We start from the raw sequence: 23,019 nt of genomic DNA, 5'->3' as shown, positions 1-23,019 counted from the left end.
TGTGTTGTCTGTCTCTATTTGGTAGCAGAGTAATATTGGCTTCATAAAATGAATTGAAAAGTGTTCCTTTCTTTTCTGTTTTTTAAGAAGAGATTTCTACAATTGGTGTTATTTCTATACCATTTTAATTCTTCTGAGTTTCAAATTTCTCTCGGTGACGGTGGTGGTGATGGTGGTGATGGTGTGTATACATGTGAGAGTGAGAGAAGGAGAGGGGGAGGGAGATTGCTCTAGGGATTACAATATGCATTTTAATGCATGATAATCCACCTTATTACTAACTTAATTCTAGTAAACATAGAAACTGCTTCAAATAGCAGTTCCTTTTTTTCATTATGCAGTTGTGTTATATCTGTATGGGTAACAAACCCCAAAATATGCTTATACAACTTATGCCATTGAAAGAAATTAAAAGAATAATAAAAGGGAAAATATATAATCATTTGGTCTTTTATTTTTGCCTTCATCATTACTATTTCTATTGATTTTTCTTTCTTGCTGTTCAATCATGCTACCATTTCCTTTCAGCTTCCATTGCTATTTTTATAAGGCAGATTTATTACCTAACAAGTTATTTCAGTTTTCCTTTGTTTTGCCTTACTTAAAAAATATTTTGAAATAATTATAAATTCACAAGAAGTTGTAACATATTATACTGGGAAGTCTCATGTACCCTCCCCCCACAAGGAAGCAGGGAGCCTGATAAGTTTTTTGTGGTTGTACACGCTGAAGATCCACACCATTCGTGTAATCATACATGTACATAGGGTGATGATGTCTGTCTCATTCCACTGTCTTGCCTGCCTCCGCCCCTCCCCCCTTATTTCCCTCTACACAATCCAGTGTTTCTCCATTCTTCTCTTACCCCTTCCCCTCCTGCCCCCCATTATGTATTAGCATCCACTTACCAGAGAAAACATTCAGCCTTTGTTTTTTTGGGGATTGGCTTCTTTCACGTAGCATGATATTCTCCAATACAGGGAAGTCTCACATGATTTTTGACCCAACCTCCCCCAGTGTTAATGTCTTATATGACTTAATGCAATATCAGACTCAGACAGTTGACACTGGCACAATCCACAGAACTCATTCAGATTTTGCCGGTTGTACATGCTGTCATTTGTATATATGTATGCTTGTGTGGGTGTACATGAGTGAGTTTTGCTATCTTCTGAATTGGATTGGTTTTTAATGTTGAGTTTTGATAGTTCCTTATATATTCTGGACATAGTTCTTTGTCAGGCATGCAGTTTGCAATTACTTTCTTCCAGTATGTAATTTGTCTTTTCATCCTTTTAGCAGAGTCTTTCAAAGAACAAATATTTTTAATTTTGATAAGGTTCAATATATCAGTCTTTTCCTGAATATGCATTTGATCTCAAGCCTAAGAATATGTGTTCTAGCCACAGATCCTGAATATTTTCACCTACTTTTTTTTAAAAGATTTATAGTTTTATATTTTGCATTAAAGATCACTGTTCATTTTGGTGAAGTTTTGTGTAAGGTTTGAGGCTGCAGTCTCTATTCTTTCCTGTTGCCTGTTTTGCCCTGTGGTGCTCTGACCTTTCTACCATCACATGTTGAAAAGGCTATCCCTTTTCCACGAGGGATATTTCTCAAAAATAACTGAACATATTTGTGTGGGTCTATTTCTAGGTTTTCTGTTCTGTTTTGTTGTTCTATTGGTCTGTCTTGTCTGCCAGTCTCTTTCATTGCTCTCTTTGTCTGTCTTGCTGTCTTGATTACGATAGCCCTAGAATAAGCCTTAGGCCATCAATTCAATTGTAGCTGAACTTTTGAATCAATATCTTTTTTTTTAAATTTATTTTTATTTTTATTTATTTTTTTTTTATTGTAAACAAATGGGATACATGTTGTTTCTCTGTTTGTACATGGCACAAAGGCATACCATTTGTGTAATCATAAATTTACATAGAGTAATGTTGTTTGATTCATTCTGTTATTTTTTCCCTTCCCTCCACCCCTCCCACCCCTCTTTACCCTCTATACAGTCCTTCCTTCCTCCATACTTGCCCCCCTCCCTAACCCTAACTCTAACCCTAACACTAACCCTTCCCTCCCCCCCATTATGTGTCATCCTCCACTTATTAGCGATATCATTCATCCCTTGGCTTTTTGAGATTGGCTTATCTCACTTAGCATGATATTCTCCAATTTCATCCATTTGCCGGCAAATGCCATAATTTTATCATTCTTTATGGCTGAGTAATATTCCATTGTATATATATACCACAGTTTCTTTATCCACTCATCAATTGAAGGGCATCTAGGTTGGTTCCACAGTCTGGCTATTGTGAATTGAGCAGCTATGAACATTGATGTGGCTGTATCTCTGTAGTATGCTGATTTTAAGTCCTTTGGGTATAGGCCAAGGAGTGGGATAGCTGGGTCAAATGGAGGGTCCATTCCGAGTTTTCTAAGGAATCTCCACACTGCTTTCCAGAGTGGCTGCACTAATTTGCAGCCCCACCAGCAATGTAAGAGTGTACCTTTCTCCCCACATCCTCGCCAACACCTGTTGTTGCTTGTATTCTTGATAATCGCCATTCTAATTGGAGTGAGATGGAATCTTAGGGTAGTTTTGATTTGCATTTCTCTTATTACTAGAGATGTTGAACATTTTTCCATATGTTTGTTGATTGCCTGTAGATCTTCTTCTGTGAAGTGTCTATTCATTTCCTTAGCCCATTTGTTGATTGGGTTGTTTGTATTCTTCGTGTAGAGTTTTTTGAGTTCTTTATAGATTCTGGAGATTAGCGCTCTATCTGAAGTATGATTGGCAAAGATATTCTCCCACTCTGTAGGCTCTTTCTTCGCATTGCTGATAGTTTCCTTTGCTGAGAGAAAGCTTTTTAGTTTGAATCTATCCCAGTGGTTGATTCTAGCTTTTATTTCTTGTGCTATGGGAGTCCTGTTAAGGAAGTCTGATCCTAGACCAATAAGGTGAAGATTTGGACCTACTTTTTCTTCTATAAGACGCAGGGTCTCTGGTCTGATTCTGAGGTCCTTAATCCATTTTGAGTTTAGTTTCGTGCATGGTGAGAGATATGAGTTTAGTTTCATTCTGTTGCATATGCATTTCCAATTCTCCCAGCACCATTTGTTGAAGAGGCTATCTTTTCTCCATTGCATATTTTTGACACCTTTGTCTAGTATGAGAAAATTGTATTTATTTGGGTTTGTGTCCGTGTCCTCTATTCTGTACCATTGATCTACCTTTCTATTTTGGTACCAATACCATGCCGTTTTTGTTACTATTGCTTTGTAGTAGAGTTGAAGATCTGGTATTGCAATACCCCCTGTTTCACTCTTCCTGCTAAGGATTGCTTTAGCTATTCTGGGTTTCTTATTTTTCCAGATGAATTTCATAATTGCTTGCTCTATTTCTGTAAGGTACACAATTGGGATTTTAATTGGAATTGCATTGAATTTGTATAGCACTTTAGGTAGTATGGCCATTTTGACAATATTAATTCTTCCTATCCAAGAACATGGAAGATCTTTCCATCTTCTAAGGTGTTCTTTAATTTCTTTCTTTAGTGTTGTATAGTTCTCATTGTAGAGGTCTTTCACCTCTTTTGTGAGATTGATTCCCAAGTATTTTATTTTTTTCGAGGCTATAGTGAATGGGGTAGTTTTCCTAATTTCTCTTTCTGAAGATTCATCACTTATGTATAAAAATGCGTTGGATTTATGGGCATTGATCTTGTAACCTGCTACTTTACTGAATTCACTTATGAGTTCTAAGAGTTTTCGGGTGGAATTTCCAGGTTCCTCTAAATATATAATCATGTCATCAGCGAACAGAGATAGTTTGAGTTCTTCTTTTCCAATTCGTATCCCTTTAATTTCTTTGGTTTGTCTAATTGCTCTGGCCAGAGTCTCAAGAACGATGTTGAATAGAAGTGGTGAAAGAGGGCATCCCTGCCTTGTTCCAGTTTTTAGGGGGAATGCTTTCAGTTTTTCACCATTTAGAATGATATTAGCCATGGGCTTAGCATAGATGGCCTTTACAATGTTAAGGAATGTTCCCACTATCCCTATTTTTTCTAGTGTTTTGAGCATGAAGGGGTGCTGTATTTTATCAAATGCTTTTTCTGCATCTATTGAAATAATCATGTGATTCTTGACTTTAAGTCTATTAATATGGTGAATTACGTTTATTGATTTCCTGATGTTGAACCAACCTTGCATCCCTGGGATGAAGCCCACTTGATCATGGTGCACTATCTTTTTAATATGTTTTTGTATGCGATTTGCTAAAATTTTGTTGAGAATTTTTGCGTCGATGTTCATTAAGGATATTGGTCTGAAATTTTCTTTCCTTGATGAGTCTCTGTCTGGTTTAGGTATCAGTGTGATATTGGCTTCATAGAATGAGTTTGGGAGGGTTCCCTCCTCTTCTATTTTATGGAATACTTTGAGAAGTATTGGAATGAGCTCTTCTTTAAAGGTTTTGTAGAACTCGGCTGAGAACCCATCTGGTCCCGGACTTTTCTTTGTTGGTAGGCTTTTGATGACTTCTTCTATTTCAGTACTTGAAATTGGTCTATTTAAATTGTTTATGTCCTCCTCGTTCAGTTTAGGCAATTCATATGTCTCTAGAAACCTGTTGATGTCTTCGAAATTTTCTATTTTGTTGGAGTATAGATTTTCAAAATAGCTTCTAATTATATTTTGTATTTCAATCCTGTCTGTTGTGATATTTCCTTGTTCATTCCGAATTTTAGTGATTTGGGTTTTCTCTCGTCTTCTCTTTGTTAGTGTGGCTAAAGGTTTATCAATTTTGTTTATTTTTTCGAAGAACCAACTATTTATTTTGTCAATTTTTTGTATTGTTTCTTTTGTTTCAATTTCATTGATTTCGGCTCTGAGTTTAACTATTTCCTGTCTTCTACTACTTTTGGTGTTGGTCTGTTCTTCTTTTTCTAGGGCTTTGAGCTGTAGCGTTAGGTCGTTTATTTGTTGAGTTTTACTTCTTTTATTAAATGCGCTCCATGAAATAAATTTCCCTCTAAGAATTGCTTTCATAGTGTCCCAGAGATTTTGATATGATGTTTCTTTGTTCTCATTTACCTCTAAGAATTTTTTAATTTCCTTCCTAATATCTTCTGTTATCCATTCATCATATAATAGCATATTGTTTAATCTCCAGATGTTGGAATAGTTTCTGTGTTTTACTCTTTCATTTATTTCTAACTTCAATCCATTATGATCTGATAGAATACATGGTAGTGTCTCTATCTTCTTGTATTTGCTAACATTAGCTTTGTGGCATAATATATGGTCTATTTTAGAGAAGGATCCATGTGCTGCTGAGAAGAAAGTGTATTCGCTCTTGGTTGGATGGTATATTCTATAAATGTCCGTTAAGTCTAAATTATTGATTGTGTTATTGAGATCTATGGTTTCTTTGTTCAATTTTTGTTTGGAAGATCTGTCCAGTGGTGAGAGAGGCGTGTTAAAATCACCTAGTATTATTGTGTTATGGTCTATTTGGTTTCTGAAATTGAGAAGGATTTGTTTGACATACATGGATGAGCCACTGTTTGGGGCATAGATGTTTATGATTGTTATATCTTGCTGATTTATGCTTCCCTTAAGCAGTATGAAATGACCTTCTTTATCCCTTCTGACTAACTTTGGCTTGAAGTCCACACTATCGGAAATGAGGATGGATACTCCAGCTTTTTTGCTGAGTCCATGCGCATGGTATGTTTTTCCCCATCCTTTCACCTTTAGTCTATGGGTATCTTTTTCTATGAGGTGAGTCTCTTGCAGGCAACATATTGTTGGATCTTTCTTTTTAATCCAATCTGCCAGTCTATGTCTTTTGATTGATGAATTCAGGCCATTAACATTCAGGGTTATTATAGAGATATGATTTGGTTTCCCGGTCATTTGGTTCATTTTTTAAATTCTATTTATTTATTTCTTTGACACAACTTGTTTCCTCCTTTATTTGACAATTCCTTTAGGATAATTCCTCCCTTTGCTGATTTGCTGCTTTGTTTTTCATCTCTTCCTCATGGAATATTTTGCTGAGAATGTTTTGTAATGCTGGCTTTCTTTTTGTAAATTCTTTTAGCTTTTGTTTATCATGGAAGGATTTTATTTCATCGTCAAATTTGAAGGTAAGTTTTGCTGGGTATAAGATTCTTGGTTGGCATCCATTTTCTTTCAGGGCTTGAAAAATGTTGTTCCAGGCCCTTCTAGCTTTTAGGGTCTGGATTGAAAAGTCTGCTGATATCCGTATTGGTGTCCCCCTGAATGTAATTTGGTTCTTTTCTCTCACAGCTTTTAAAATTCTGTCTTTATTTTGTATGTTAGGTATTTTCATTATAATGTGCCTTGGTGTGGGTCTGTTGTAGTTTTGTGTATTTGGAGTCCTATAAGCCTCTTGAACTTGATTTTCCATTTCATTCTTCAGATTTGGGAAATTTTCTGATATTATTTCATTGAATAAATTGTTCATTCCTTTGGCTTGTTTCTCTAGGCCTTCCTCAATCCCAATAATTCTTAAATTTGGCCTTTTCATGATATCCCATAGTTCTTGTAGATTCTGTTCATGATTTCTTACCATCTTCTCTGTTTGTTCAACTTTGTTTTCAAGGTTAAATATTTTGTCTTCAATGTCTGAGGTTCTGTCTTTCAGGTGTTCTATCCTATTGGATATGCTTTCTATGGAGTTCTTAATTTGGTTTATTGTTTCTTTCATGTCAAGGATTTCTGTTTGGTTTTTTTTCAATATCTCTAACTCTTTATTGAAATGATCTTTTGCTTCCTGTATTTGCTCTTTTAACTGTCGATTGGTGCGATCATTCAATGCTTGCATTTGCTCTTTCATCTCATCGTTTGCTTCTCTGATCATTTTAATTATGTACATTCTGAACTCCTTTTCTGTCATTTCTTCTGCCATGCTGTCATTGGGTTTTATTGATGTAACATCTAGATTTGTTTGCAGCATTTTCTTTCCTTGTTTTCTCATATTGTTCAGGTATCAGTTGACCGCTGAGATATTGCAGATTTCCTCTATTGACTTACAATGTCCCTGAAGATTTCTATATATATCCCCCCTTAGCCTTCAGTAGGCTGAAGTCTTGGAGGAAGTTGATAATGCGGAGCTCCACAAGGAAGCTGCCTCTCTAGGAGTGGTGGCCTTCAGGAGGGGTATAATCCCTGCTAGTGGGCAGAGGTGCCTCCACTTGTTGACCAATGGTCATCCAAAGGGGACCTAGGCTGCGGGCTGAGGCAAGGCCTGTTTGGGCCTGAGTCTCTAGTTTTACCGTCTTTGTGGGGAAACCTCACCCGGCTGGGAAGACTCACCCGGTGGGGAGGTCTCGCTGGTCAGTACCCTCCTAGAGGTTCCCCTCAATTACAGCTACCGCCTGGGCTGGGCTGCCTTCCTCTGCAAAGTTCTCAGGGGCCCGGCCCTACCTCCTGGGCCTGGGAGCCTCACCCTTCGCAGATGAATCTCCTTAGGCTGCCCCTCCTCAGAGAATATGCCCTCAGGCCTGGAACCTTTGCTCCGCCCTAAGCCTGTCTCTGTGCGGCTCTTCCACCCAGAAGCCTCCTAGATCCTGGGACCCTGCTCTGCCCCTAATTGCCTGGCTATGCGGCCCCTCCTCTGAGCAGCCACCTGGGGCCCCGTACAATCTCTCTGAGTCCCAGAGACCCGCCACACGCCTCTTCCTCCAGACAGCTGCCCAGTATTCCGGTGCGGTCACTAGGAGTCCAAGAAACTCACTGCGTGCCTCCACCTCCCACCAACCACCCGTAGCCCTGGGCAATCAATCACTCCGAGTCGAAGTGACCCTCCCCGTTCCTCCTCTTCCTCCAGCTAACCCCCCGAGTGTTCAGGAGTGGTCGCTCTGGGTGGCTCTGAATCCACGTGACCCGCTGCACGGGTCCTATGGGCAACCGCCCGGAGCTCTTGGTGCGGCCACTCAAGACCAAGCGACCCACCACGCTTCCTCTCCAGGCAGCCCCCCTGTGTTCAGGCGCTGTCCCTTTAAGTCCAAACAACTCACCACTCGCCTTCTCCTCTGAGCAGCCGCCTGGAGCGCCAATGCAGTCACTGCGAGTCCAAAGGACCCGCCGCGCTTCTCCTCCTCCTCCTCCGAGCAGGCCCCGGGGTTCAGAAGTGGTCCGAGTCCAAACAGCCCGCCACGCAGCCTCTCCTCTGGCAACCACCTGTAGCTCTGGTGTAGTCACCCCGAATCCAAGCGGCCGCGTTCCTCTTCCTCCTCCTCGTCCTCAGGGCAGGCCCCGGGGTTCAGAAGCGTCGTTCTGAGTCCAAACAGCTCGCCGCGGAGTTTCTCTTCTGGCAACCGCCTGTAGCTCTGGTGCAGTCTCTCCGAATCCAAGTGGCCACGCTCCTCCTCCTCCTCCTCAGGGCAGGCCCCGGTGTCCTGAGTCCACACAGCTCTCCTCGCCACTCCTCCCCTGGGCAGCCGCCGGATCCCCAGTGGTTGCTCCGAGTCCCAGCGCTGTGCCGAGCGGCCTCCTTTTCGGCGCTCCTAGTTGTCCGAGTTCACTGCTCCAGCGGGGGGAGGGGCGTCTCACTGGCAGCTCTACTTCACAAAGTTTCCTGCGTTCCGGGACCACTGTCCCATCCGGGACGCCTCCCCAATGGGAGAGACTCACCCGGCTGCTTTGAGTTGGTCCCAAGTGTCTCAATATCTCCTCTTTTGAATCCTGAGTCCTGGAGCAACATGAAATGCAGCCACCCTCTAGGCCGCCATCTTGAAACCTCCCTGAATCAATATCCTTTACCTGCATAATAAAAACCATATGGTTCTAATTTATCCATACTTGGTGGACTTAAGAAAGTTTAATACAGACTTAGGCAGAAGTGCATACATACAAACACATGCATGTGTACATGTGCATATACATGGGTGCACGTATGCAGAGGGAAAGCAGTTCATCCTCTTTACTCCTCTTTCTTCGCTGTCTTGACAATGAGAAATTTTCCTTTCATCTAAGTTTTAGGAGAACCTTTTCTATGTCTACAAAAGAATCTTACTGGGATCTTGATCAGAGTTAAACCTACAAATAAATTTTGGGAAAATTTTTATCTTGACTGTAATCGTCCTTCTAAACCAGGAACATGGTAGTCTCTACAGTTAGGCCCTTTTGATTTCTTTATCAGACCCTTATAACCTTCAGCCTATAGACCTTGTAAATGATTTGTTAATTTTATATTTAATTACTCATTTTTTGCAAAGTATTGTGTTGTTGCATTTCTGCTTTTTTACCCTGGGGCTTGGACCCAGGTCCTTGTACATGCAAGGCAAGCATTCTACCCCTGAGCTTAGGTTAATGCTTTTAATTAAATTTTGGAAGTTTGGAACCATTGTTCCTTTTTTTTTTTTTTTATCTCTTTACTCATCTCTTCCTGTGGGACTTGTATTGCACATATATTGGTATTTTTGATGTTTGATCCTTGATGAACTCTGTTCATTTTTCTTACGCTTCATTCTTTCTTTTCTGTAAAGTGGATAATCTTGAATAACCAATCCTCAAATGTGCTCATTCTTTCTTTGCCAGCTCAGATCTGGTATTAATTACCTATTGTGAATTTTTCATTTCAGTTATCGTATTTTCCTACTCTGAAATTTGTTTGTTTCTTTGAAATCATTTATATCTCTTTACTGATATTCTGTGTTTGTTTACACATTGTTGTGATCCTTTAGTTTTTTGACATATGTATAAAAAAGCTGACAAAGTATTTGCTTAGCCTTTAAGACCAACACGTGGCTTCCTCAGTTTTTATTAATTGCTTTTCCTTTCTACGTATGAGGCAAATTTTACTGTTTCTTCTTGTCTCATCATTATTTTTTTGTTGTTGAAGTCTAGGCATTTAAAATAGTTGACTTTGGCAACTCTGGAAATAAGATTCTCTCCCCTTCCCAGGATTTGTTTTTGCTGCTGGTTCATTTTCAGTGACCTTCAATGTCTAATTCTGTGGTGGCTCTATTTCCTGAAGTGTGTGATTGCTTAGGTCTCTGCCAGCTTAGTTGTCAGATGATGATTGGTCAGAGATTTCCTTAAACACCTATAACTAATAAGTCTTCCACCTTTGCCAAGGAGCTCTGTGTGGGTTTGGAGTACATCTTTAATGTTCTAGCAGTTTATAATCCTGCTTCACCTTCACTTCCTGCTTTAGTAGGGTCTTAAGATCAGCTGTTGGTGAGAGATTGGAGCTCTTTTGGATCTTAGCTGTACACATATATAACCCTGCCCCTATGTACAGCCTTTTATTTCTCTAAAAATATGTTAGAACTTTCTAAAGTTCCCTATGGACCTCTCATTTCCTACTTCTTCTTTTCAGATCTTTTATACCTTAACTGGTGTTGTAGCCTCTAAAGTTATGGTATTAAACAACTATTGCTGATTGTTTTCAACAGCTGGGGATAGGACTTTTCTTGGGAAAAGATTACTAAGTCAACTCAAATGTCCTCAGTATCTTTCAAATAGGGTTTTATTTTCGGGTGCTATGAGGCAGGTCAGATAGTGACAACACTTTGGGGGTGGGTCTTTTTAAGGAGCTCCAAAACCAATCTGCCCTTTGGTGGCTGCAAGGGTGCTGGTTGTTAAACTGCCTACCCCTAGCTGGCATCTGGGGAAGGTCCTGCCTCTACACCTAACCAAGGGCACTGGATTAGGTTTCTGGTGTTTCTTTACTTCCCCCATTGGGAAGAAGGGAGTAGGAACTGGTGTGTGAGTATTTTCAGGCAAACTCCTAGGCCTATATACAAATCTGTCATTGTAGGAATGTTGCTTTCCTGAAAGGGTCTGTCATTTATACCTCTTCACTCTAACATGGTGCTGAGCTCTTTACTACTTGCTCTGGAAGTCAAGAAATCTGCCTGTGGTTTCTGGTGGATTGGCATTTCTTTTTCTGGAAAATCTTGTAGTAAATTGAAAGTGAAGAGTCTACTGTCCAGGTCACCTTCAGGAGAAAAAAAAAAAAGTGTTATACAGGTTGAAACCAGCATGATTTTCAGCTAAATAATGTAATTCCTATTATTTTAGCCTATGTATCTTTGATCTTGTGCACTTTTCACTCTGAAACACCATTTCTTGCCACCCTCCCTATCTTCACCCCAAGAGAACACCTCTGAATATTTCAAGATTACATCAATTGTCTGTGCCTTTGTGGACAAACACTTTAACATTCCCTATTCTCCTCGATAAATAGGACATCTTTTCTTTCCTGGCTGCACTGTGCACTGGGGTAATAGCAATCATAGCACTTTTAACCCATCATTATCCTTTCTGTTTGTTGCTTAGATATTTGTCTCTTCTTTCTAGCCTATGAATCCATTAGTGGTAGGGACCATATTTCTGTTTAATTAATTTTGTATCACTAGCACCATGCCTGAGGATTGAGTAGTTTTCAATGTTGAATGAATGAGTGAGAAAATTAGGTGGGACCCAAGCATGGATCCTTGACACTGTGGAATAGCTGGGATTTTGTTAGCTTTAATGGAGAGCGAGAGAGAGTAACTGGCTTTTAGTTACATTTTTTGGGTAGCTGTCCCTTAAATTTTACTTTCATTCATTTGTTTTGCTTTTTCACAATGCTTGAGTGGAAAGCATCTGCTTTTCTATCTTATTTGTCAACTGGTGCGCAGCATCCTGTGTGCTAGGTATTCAAACTAATGCTGCTGACCTCTCTTTTTCAAAAGGTACAGTTTTTTAGTAGAAATTGCAGTCAATATAGAAGTTCTTTGGTTCAGTGATTTCCCCTAGCCTGTGCTAATGTCCCCAAGCTGCAGGATTCCACACGCATTCACATTTCCCATGGATCCCTATGCTGTGTTCTGTACCCTGGCTTGTTTTTAGATTCACTGGGAAGCTGGTGAATGTTCCCAGGGCAGGCTTTGTTTTCTTTTGCATGATCAAGTCTATCAGGTGTTTGAACAGCATATAGTAGGCACTATATCTGAATCACTAAGACCAGAAAATCTTGGAACCAGTTTAGGAGGTAGGAGGCCAGGATGGATGCAGTTGGTGGTCAAGCCTGGTAGAGTTGCCTAGCGTCTGTCTCCTGGCCCTCGTGGTTAAGTGATGGCGAGGCTGCCTTACTGGCCTCCAGGGTTCCAGGCTTGCCTTCTCCTGCCTCTCTTGCACATGCTGTCGAATGGGACTTCCTGCAGTGCCACTCTGATCCTGTGACCGTGTTCTGTGAAAACAACTCTTACGCATTTTCTGGTTTGAGAAGGAGGGAGGGCTGGTGTTTTTGTACCACGAGGTAGGTTTAGACCGTGACCCAGGGATGACTTGTTCTTAAGCTATGGCAGACAGTGCTTTTGACCTCCCAAACTATTGCAAAGCACCCATGAAAATATTTAATTTTGTTAATCAGAAGGAAAGTGCTTTTAGGTCGAAGAGCATGGTTTAGCACATAATATAGATATACTAATTTTTATACAAATACAGTTGTAAAATATAACTTTTAATATTTTCAGTGAATATTTCAATATTTTCAAGTGGACATTGCCAGGAAGGCAAAAGTGCCCGGGACTCAGAGGAATCATGATGCAATTATGCATTGCCTGGTATCATCCAGCATATGGTGGGCTTAGACTTAAAATTGTCTTTGAGTTCATATAGTCCCTTCTCTCACAGAGGAAGGAGCTGCTCACAGAAAGCAGGAGTGTAGCTGAAAACCACCTGACTGAGCTGTTGTGGTCATAGCTGGGTCTTCTGAACACCTGCTGGTGCTCTTGCCACATGCCAAGTTCTTTTTCCTGAAAGGTCTTCTGAAGAAGTAAGTTGGATGAGTACAGATTCTAAGTTTATCTCAGTTATATGCACGATTCAGTAGGTGCCTACTGATGCTCCATTCCCTGGTCACTAGTAAAGTGGTCACTTCTGAGCACTGTGACACTTTCATCCCATTTTTCAGTCATACTGCATACTGGTTAATTGTTGGTTACTAACAAAGCAAGTCTTAGATAAAGCTTAAGATGGGTAGGACTGTTTTGCTGATTTTTGTGTTTTAAAATGATTCATTTAAAAATATGGTACTTCATAGGCCTTCAGGTATTAATTTATTCCCTTCCTTTCATTGGACAACATTTTTAGCCCTCTGCACAAATATCTTGTGCCATTAATTACTAATTACCCTGTTGGATCAGATGCAGTGGAGAACTCACTACTGAATAGTTAACCCACATAAAAACCACATCTGCCTTCATGACCTGTGAGGATTAAGAAATCTTTCAAATTTCATAAGCTGTTTTGCTTTTATAGACCTCATTTCACTGAACCAGAGTCATGGTTGTACATAATTCTTGTTCATTCAGTTATATAGTCATTCTAATAAAATTACTGGTTGATTGCTTTTTATATGGTGGACCTTTTCTGAGGTCTGGGGATTCAGAAGTGAATAAAGAAGACAAAACCCAGGAACATTGAGGGCAACACTAAAGTTATTTAATTAGTATTTTCTTTCTTTTTTTTTTTTTTTTTGTGGTGCTAGGGATTAGAACCCAGAACTTTATGCTTGTGATGTGAGCACTCTACCAACTGAGCTATATCCCCAGCCCTTGATTAGTACTTTCTATGTTGAGAGTCTTAGTCATTATAGTATGTGTGTGTGTGTGTGTGTCTGTGTGTGTCTGTGTGTGTGTGTGTGTGTGAGAGAGAGAGAGAGAGAGAGAGAGAGAGAGAGAGAGAGAGAGAGAGAGAGAGAGAAAGAGAACAAATTTTTCCCATGAGGTCGTTGCTTGATTAATAAAGAAGTACAGTAAAGCTGGGAACATAGAGATCCTTAATGTTGTATTTTAACTTTGTCTTACTTCAGGCTGCTATAATCATAGACTGAGTGGCTTATAAACTGAAGAAATTTATTTCTAACAGTTCTAGAATCTAGAGGCCCCAGAAGAAGGTTCATGATCAGGTTCTGGTGAGGGCCTCTTCCAGGAGACACACTGCCATCTTCTTATTATATCCTTACATGACTGATAGTGGGTGAGAAAGCTCTCTGGGGTGCCCTTATGAAGACACTAATCCCATTCATGAAGGCTCTCTACCCTCATGACCTGTCCACCTCCCAAAGGCCCTTTCTCTTAGTATCACAATAGGATGTGTGTGTCAGAATTTCAAGATGAATTTTGGGGGAAGGACATAAACATTCAGTGGAAACACTTTATATGCTTAAAATTTATATGTCTACACCTAAATCTTGTGACCCCTTTCTTGGAATGTGGATTCAGTGACAGGAATTCAGAATTGAACTTCTTATTATGAACCACATAGTCAGAGCATGTTGCCTGAGGTTTACAGTTTGCTTGAGGCTAAAGCAGAATAAGCTCTTAAATACTGGGAATATCATATGAGCCAAGTTAAAATTTTTTTTCAAGATTTATTTATTTTTATTTTGAGACAGGGTCTCGCTAAGTTGCCAAGGCTAGCCTTGAACTTGGAATCCTCTAGACGCAGCCTCCCAAGTCACTGGGATTTCAAGTGTGTGACATTGTGCCCAGCTAAGGATTATCCTAAAGTTATTTTGTTTTTGTGGGGTGGGGGAGGATACCAGGGATTGAACTCACTTGACCACTGAGCCACATTCCCAGCCCTTTTTTTGTATTTTATTTACAGTCAGGGTCTCACTGAGTTGCTTAGTGCTTCACTTTTGCTGAGGCTAACATTGAACTCAAGATCCTGCCTCAGCCTCTGATGCCTCTGGAATTACAGGTGTGTGCCATCGTGCCTGGACATTCTAAAGTTTTAAAAATTTTTTCCCCCTTCCACTGTTCCACAATTATCTTGCTCACACCTGGCTGAATGCCACTATTTTTCAACATAATGTTTTCCATGAGTCATCCCAAAGCATTAAATCTAAGTAATAGAAGTTGACCCCCAGTTTTGTTTTTGTAATATCCTCAGGGATATTAGTTTGTATAATATTTAGTCAGCGGCGCTCAGTAGTTAAAAGTATGTATGGGCCACGGAGCCAGACTGCCTGGGCTGTCATCTGATCTGTGCTTCTTGCTGGCTTGAAACTGGGCTTTGGTCTTTGAATTTTCATTGCTAAAATGAGAAAATGATTGTACACACCTCATAGCAGTGCTACAAGAATCATCAATAACAAGTAAAGTCCTTAGAACAATGTCTGGTGCATAGTCAAGGACAGCTGTTATTATTACTGTAGATATTTAATATCATGTAACTAGCTCAACAAATCTAGCTGGCATAGCAGATTTGAGAGCAGACAATATCATTTCTTGGCTAAAAACTAGTGAAAGCTGGTTCTACTACTGAGTGAACTCCCTGAGATGTGGCCTAGACCAATCAGGCATTTTACAGAGGAAGTAGAATGTTCACTGCTCTGGCAAGTGTGTAAGTGGAGGTCGGTAAAGGGAGTTTGTATTTTGTGTGTAATTGATCATAGCCTTTGCTATAATTGAGAACGTACATCAATCTGCCTAGAAATAGATTTTCTAGCTTGCAACTTGTTGCTGGTGTTGTTTAATGAAGCCAATTAACTTGCTAGTTTGCTAAGACCTTTGTCATTCTTGCTTTCCTGAGAAAGAGAGAAGGGGTTGGGGCAGGGAGAAGGGAGAGGAGGGAGAAACCTAGAATCTATGCAGAACTTTGTGCTTTAATTTATATTCTGCAGATTCTATGAGATTCAGAGAATTGGCCACCATGCTTTCTTCTGAATGCTATTTATGTGCTAGATGAAATGATATTTACTTGCTGATCATCTAAACTAATAGATGGAAATGGCCTTAAATTAACAAACTCAGCAGGTAGGATTTCTGCCAATTGGTGAACCTCCCTAATTTACAGTTCTGCCGCATCCTGGGCTCTCGGGGAACAGGAGAGTAGCTTTTTGTGCCCCATATGTCTTTGTTTTTATCCCGCTGTGTGTGTGAGAGGGCGTGGTGACAGGCAGCATATAAATAGCTAGCTCCCACTTTTATTTTTAGTGGTAATGACTTTCTTGGTTTTGAAATGGGATTTCTTATTTAATAAGTTATGGGATGTAATTACCACCTAGCAGAGACAGACTGATTCACATTGGCTAAACTCTCAGTAAAGTTAAGATCCACCTATGGTGAAATAAAAGAAGCTGGTGATGAAGTAGGTAACCTTTAGCCTGCCTGAGTGTTCCTCCCCATCCTCTCGTCCCCTCCCTCCTTCCCTCTCCCCTCTCTTCCCCTTCTGTTTCATAAACTGGATGACGCAGATTAAAAGTGTTTCTGGAGTGAGTCAGATGCCCCGTTTTCTGCTGCTAGGTGAGGATGGGAAAGTCGGTCATGGTAGTTCTCAGACTGTTCAAGGGTCGTCAGTGTAATTGGATTTTTCTCTTTATTTGCCTCTTTATTTAAGTCATTGCTTGCAATCTTTAATTCTCCATCCAGAGAACCTGATGACTTAATTCAGGGACCCTCCTGCCCCATGTGGCATGGGGACTTTTTTGCCTCTCCTGCAGGAATGCTCCAGAAAAGCTGCTTGGTAGCCTAGTGGCCTTCTAGGGGTTAATTGCTACCAGGTGGCCAGGATCTTACTGAGTTAAACCTGCGTGTAAAAAAAAAATCCCAGAGTCAGAGTCAACTTCAATTTTTTATGAATCAAGCTTTTAGGCACTAGAAAAGATTAACCCTGAAGTAACCCATGTTCTGAGTGACCTGGATCCACTCAGACCTACTGAAGAAACAATAAGTAAAATTTGGGGGCTCAACCCTGCCCCCCGCACTGTCCCCACCCTACTCGTACTCACTGTTCTGTCCTCCCTTGACCCCCCTGTCCTGCCCAGCACAGCATACGTGGTTTTGCATCATGGTTGTCCTTGGGAGATCTGCTCCAAATAGAACTGCTGATAGTATCAGGTGTGTGAGTTTTTCGGAGTGCTGTCATGACCCATCCTGTTTAGTTTCCGCCCGATGTTAATGGCTGAGGGAGAGAGAACTGTCTGCTTGGGCTGCTCTTTTCTCCCATCATCCACAGGGGATGGTGTGCTGTTATGTCTGGTTTCCTGTCAACTGTCAGGCTCTGTGCTATGACGGGGGGCTCCTAATACAATCTTAAGTGAATGCAATTGGAATCACTCTTAGGAAATTTGGAACTTTTAGGGAATTTGTGTGTTCTCTGAGAGACTGCAAGTGCTGGTCTTCTGCCTCCAGGTTCAATTCCACCTTCACTTTTCAAGGCCAGCTCAGTTTCTAATCCACCACTGATGCTGGGTCCTATCAGTTCCCATGATTTCTCTCTCCTCTAAACTTGTGGAAGCTTACTCTGTTCCACATAACCCAGGTATTGCTCGCTTGCTATCTTGTCTTCCTAAAAATTTCATATCCTGTACTCACAATAGCACAAAAGCTTCTGGAACCTGAGGATGCTAAGTAGCTTTGTAAAAAATGGAGTAGAGCAGTATACGAGAATAGATGAAATAAACGATGATGCTTGTCCAATTCTCTCACTTCCAAGGATGTATGACATATATGTATATGTTTATACATCTGTGATTTATGTGTGTATATATTCATATTTCTACATGCATCTATGTTTATATCTGTATTTTATATTTACATATCTCAATATAGAGTTCTGTCTAAATGACTGTCTTATACTTGCACATTATGTGCTGTGAAGTTGCAGGAAAAGAAACTGACTTTTTCTTCTGAGAGCTAAATGGGAGGCAGCAGCATATGTAAGTGGTGGCATTTGACCAGTGGTTGGAGTCCCTGGATGTCAGGCCGTGGAATTTGAGCCATGAACATTTGCAAGTAGAAGAGTGGCATGATGCAAACCTGACATTGGGCAAATTTATTTGGAAGTGTTGGGTGGAAACTGGGAGAAACCGGATGAGAGGAGTATGATTAGGAGCAGTCAGAGCAGCTCAATTACTGAGTGACAGTGTGTCAGGCTGGGCTAGGGGCTCCGGGAATGGGAAGAAGGATTGAGTGAAAGATTTCAGGGAGGACAGGTAGGTAAGATCCCTGGATTAGAGACAGACAAGCTGTTTGGCCACTGACTGCATGGGTGACCTTGGGCAAGTTACTCAGCTTTTCTCTATCTCCACCTGAAAATGGGGACCTCAACCTTAAATTTCATAGGATTAGCTTGGGTACAGCTTATCAACAACTCTTAGGATAAAAAAACTAAAAACAACAACAACAAAAGATGAAAATCAGCAGGGCTTGAGTCTGGTGGATGGAAAAAAGCCTGAAAGAGGATGGCAATTTTAAGTTCCTAATGAATAAGACCAAGTGTATTTATCCTCAAAGCCCAAATCCAGTAGCTATTGTCATTAGTACTGTGACTATTGATTCTTTATCTCCCTCCAGTTTCTTGATGATTTAGAACCAAAAAAACTCACACATGAATGTGAAGACTGTTGGATGTCTTATTTATATTTGTAATACTATGTGTTATAGACAGTAGGCACTCAGTAAGTACTGGACTCTTATTTGGGTGTTGCCTTCTCTTATTCCCTTTCAGTCCTGGGGTCCTGTGTATTCTGTCTGTATCTCAGGGCTCACCTGAATTCCTGTGGTCTTTCTGCTGCCTCTCACTTCTAGATGTCCTGACCTTGTGCATGAACTATGGTAGCGGCCTTGTTATTACACTCTCTGCCTTAAGCTTTTGCCTCTTCCTGTTTGTCCTGGGGATTGCTGGGTAACAGAGCTTTAAAGGCATGTCTCTTATTCTCTCTAACATGAAACGGCCCCCATTTCCTACTGAATAAAGTCCGTAATCTTCAGTATGCTATTTAAGACCCTTCATGAACCCCATGCTTCAGTCTACCTGGTTCTCTTCTCTCCACTGAAATGGGTCTTCCTCTCCCAATGTTTGCATATCTTCTTGTCACTCTTCCAAACCAGCTCAAGTGTCATCTCTTCCACACAGCCCTTCTTGATTCTTACGTCATCAAGGAATAAATCCTATGGTCCTGTGCTCCCATGGGAGGCAAACATTTCACTGTAGTGCACTAAGAACCAGCATATGTTCTTTAAACACAGCAGGTACCTAATGAATGTGTGAATGGAAGACTCTCCATTTGGGCAGAGGAGTTGTGGTGTTTCCTTGACTGATGGCACATGTTAGTTCAGTGCCGTTTCCTGTCCTCAAAGATAGAATCTTGTTCCTTCTCAGATGCAATGTCACTCCACTTTCATCTGATTTTTCATCTGCAGATTGGACTCCAAGGTGATAATTGTCTCTTTTGTTTTGTTTCTCTGGCCTGAATGATGAATTGACAAGGCGTGATTGTGTACAGTAGTGGTGGAAGGTGCCTCCAACACAGAATCACCTATCATTTCCCCTCCTATCGTATTCTCAGTAATCCACTTTTTGTTTGGAGTTGCCAGAGAATTTTTTTTTTTTTTTTTAATTTGATTAACAAGAAACACAACAGTTTTCCAGGCATGGGTCCTGGCTGGTTTTCCAGGTCTTCTCAGAGCTTGATATTGAGTAGAAGTTTTGGAAAGACACTTTTTTCACATAGTGAATCCTCTTGGTTCCAGAAATGTCAATTCCAGGACTAGAAAATAAGTGCACCTTGGTTTATGGAGATGTTACAAGTTGAAGAGGAATCTGGCTGATGTTGCAGGACTCATATTCAGATTTTTCCTGGGCTTCAGTAACATTTCACTTCCCTTTGGATGTGGTGATTTACTGAGAGATTATAACTGACAGGGTTATTTTTCACACCACACAATAGGGAACACTATGAAGTTGCTTTCCTCCTAAAAGTAAATTAAATATAAACACTCTGCAGTAATTGCATTTGAAGTATACCTCTTTTTGTTATTTGTTTGAATGCCTCTTCATCAGTGCCCAGGAGGATATCCCTGGAGCTTCCCAGGTTTTTGACATCTTGTGGTTAAACTGAATAGTTACCAGTGAAAGAAATCCCTTCAGGCAGGAACCCTGGGGTGGCTTTGGTTCTGAGCAGTTCAGGAACTACTTTCTTATTTAGTCTTAGTATTCCATTTTTAGAACACTTGGGAGATAGAGTTCCTTGATGCCTGACTGTGTGATTTAGTCATATATCCCATTTCTTTTGGGTCTTCCTTGGCCTTTGGCATGACCTGTACACCTGGCCACGTACAAGGCTGGCACTGGGGACTATAAGCCCTTCAGTAGTTCAGGATTTATGTGAATGGTGTCCTCAGTCCAGCTGCCCAGATGGGAGTGATGCATTGGTTCAAAGTCAAAGGTAGACCATTTTTAGGTCCTTGTTTTTTTGTTTTGTTTCATTTTTCTTTTTAGGACTTTAAAGGTCATGGTTTCTAAGGATATAGAGACATTGATCTTAAGTCAACGATTGGACCTTGTCTCTCACCTCCTTATTTTGCCCAGGTCTCATGGAAAGAGAATGCCATTGTTTTTACTGTTTATAGGTGGGGAGAGGATCATATACTTAAGATGGCTTGCTATAATAACCCTTGCTACTTATTCCATTTCCATGATTAAGTAATATCCATGGGAAGCCAGCACTGGTGCTTACGATCATCTTGTGACTGGGCCAGAAGTTCTTGTTGCTGAACTATTCCCACAGTGGCTCCAGTAGACCAGCCCTGTCCTCTGTTACGGATTCTACATATTGAAGTCCCAGTACTTCAGAATGTGACCTTATTTGGAAATAAGGGTTGCAGATTATCATCTGCACCAATCAGATTGGTGTCCTTACAAAAACCCCTGTTTCTAGGGAATAGAAATTTAATGCATAAATTTAATGAACACCTCTACATATGATATGGTGATAATAGAATGTAAATGTTTGCCAGTGAGCTCACAGTTTTGGGGCCTGTCTCTCAAGTTCTAGTTAAAGAATATCCGAATGTCATGAAGTATCTTGACTGTGAAGTGTTTGTAGGTGGTTTAGATATTAGATGTCCCTCCAAAAGCTCATGTGTGAAAAAAATGCAGGAAAGTTTAGAGGTGAAATGATTGGGTTATGAGAACCTAATCAGTGCATTGATCCTCTGAGAGGGATTAACTGGGTGGTAACTGGAGGCAGGTAGGGTGTGGCTGAAGGAGCTGAGTCATTGGGGTTGTACCTTTGGGGTATTTATTTTTTTCATGGTGAGGAGAGTTTCTCTCTGCTTCTTCTGCCATGTCCTGAGCTGCTTTCCTCTGCTACACCCTTCTGCCATGGTGTTCCACCTCCTCTTGAGCCTGGAGAAATGGGGCTATCTGTCTGTCTGTGTACTGAAACCTCTGAAACTATGAACCCCCAAATAAACTTTTCCTCCTCTAATTGTTCTTGTAAGTTTTTTTTTTTTTTGTCACAGTGGCAAAAAAGCTGACTAATGTAGTGGGGTAGTTGGTGATCACTGTGGTCAGTGAGAGTCCAGAGCTGGATAGACTCTGCTGCCTCCCAGTTCTGTGATTCTAACTAGTCATTGTCTTGGGGGCCTAAGTTTCCTTACCTATAAGTGGAATACTACTCTGTGTTTAGGTGCCAATCTCAGTGCCCAGCATCTTGGAAATTACTTTCGTGTTATGGAAAATTTTGTTTGGATCCAGTAAAAGTTCCCACCCTGATTCTTATTTCTTAGCAAGAATCTTGGGTCTTCAACCTGTGTCTTTGGACTACTTCTTACAAACAATTTTAGAGAGGTCTTCTAAAATGAAATGATAAACAAATCCATGATTCTGGGTACTTTACCTTCCCAATAAACTTCTGAGGATTATGTCTTGCCTGAAACTTAGTTTGCAGGGAGGGATTTCACCTTTGCTTTTTCATGAGGGTGACAGTAAAGAGTTATATAGGCGAATGACAATCCCACTTAATGCTCTCTGGACATTATTCCATGACCCTTGCCTTGTGGGAGCTCAATGGACACCTGCTATTGTGGATGTAGCAGTGAGTTTGAGGTTTCTGTTTGAAACTGATGGCCTTCCCCGATCCAGCCCTCTCTTGCCAGTATAATATATTTATGTTTTCATTTCAAGGGTTTGCATTGTTCCTTAGTTCTGTTCCTGGCATCCATTAAGAAGTTTTACTTGAATATCAATAGTGGTATCCAGCATATGACTTCATCCTAGGAAAAGGAAAAGGAGAGTTCAGTGATGTGCTTGCTTTATCATTTACCCTTTATTTCTACCAAGCAGTAGTGTGCGTGTCCCGTGTAGAAATCTTGTAGCCAGTCTGTTAAGCACCTTCTGTGTGTCAGGTGCTGGGAATAGAGCAGTGAACAAGACTTTATGGAGTTTGAGAGAAAAAAAAAAATATGTGTTAGGCTGTAAGGAATGCTATGGAGAAAAGTGAAGCCAGAAGGACAGAAATAGCAGTTATACATTAAATAATGTGGTCATAGAAAACCTCACTGAGAAAGTTACAAAGATGCGGATGATGAGGGAACGGTGTACAGATATCTGGGAGGAAAGCATTCCCCACAGGTGGAAGAGAAAGGTCACGGGAGGAGGCTTCTCCCAGCAGCCTGGTGCCTAGGCTGGTGCTGCTCCAGCAGAGACAGGGGATGGGAGGAGTCCATGAGGTCATGGGAGGTGATTGAGTTTCTGAGGCTGGGCTGCGTGATATTAAATGTTAAAATATTTTAAAACTTGCCCTGAACGGATCTCCATGGATATGGTGAGACCTTTTTCCCAGAATTCCATTGGCTTTGACTTCCATATTGGCCCCTAAGTTCGGCCTGGTTGGTAGATCAAGCAGCCTCTCATTTCTGGGGACCATGCCTTCTCCATAGGGTTTTGACCAAGAGGCCTCATTAGCTCTGGACTTGGCTTCATTGCCTTTTATTCTTCAAACTCTGTGAGTCTCTTTTTAGTTTGTTGTCTTCTGAAAGTTTTATCACCATAAGTGACAAATATGAGCCAGGAGGGTAATAATGGGATCTACTTAGTGAAGCTTAGATGCCAGCAAACTCTTGCCAGGTGCTCCAAATGCTTTATGTATATCAGCTCCACACTGTAGGAATAAAGAAAATGGGGGGAGGGTCCTAGGGGTATAGCTCAGTGGTATACCGCTTGTCTAGCATGCATAGGGTCCTGAATTCAGTGCTC

At 40.8% G+C, this 23,019-nt stretch overlaps 1 protein-coding gene and 1 pseudogene across 2 annotated transcripts in view; one reads left to right on the top strand and one right to left on the bottom strand.

Moving 5' to 3' along the window:
• LOC306658026 (uncharacterized protein) overlaps window positions 1–23,019 on the top strand; it is a gene marked incomplete at its 5' end in the record, with an annotated part of 151,004 nt that overhangs the window by 96,923 nt on the left and 31,062 nt on the right. The gene's annotated exons all lie outside the window — the stretch shown is intronic.
• The window catches only part of LOC306655648 (histone-binding protein RBBP4-like), a 49,246-nt pseudogene that overhangs the window by 23,583 nt on the left and 2,644 nt on the right, over window positions 1–23,019 (bottom strand). The gene's annotated exons all lie outside the window — the stretch shown is intronic.

The sequence above is a fragment of the Sciurus vulgaris genome, assembly GCF_902686455.1.
Source record: "Sciurus vulgaris genome assembly, chromosome: 3".
In the NCBI taxonomy this organism is placed as follows: domain Eukaryota; kingdom Metazoa; phylum Chordata; class Mammalia; order Rodentia; family Sciuridae; genus Sciurus; species Sciurus vulgaris.
The sequence above is the reverse complement of the archived record's forward strand: the minus strand, read 5'-3'. Positions and strand labels throughout refer to the sequence as shown.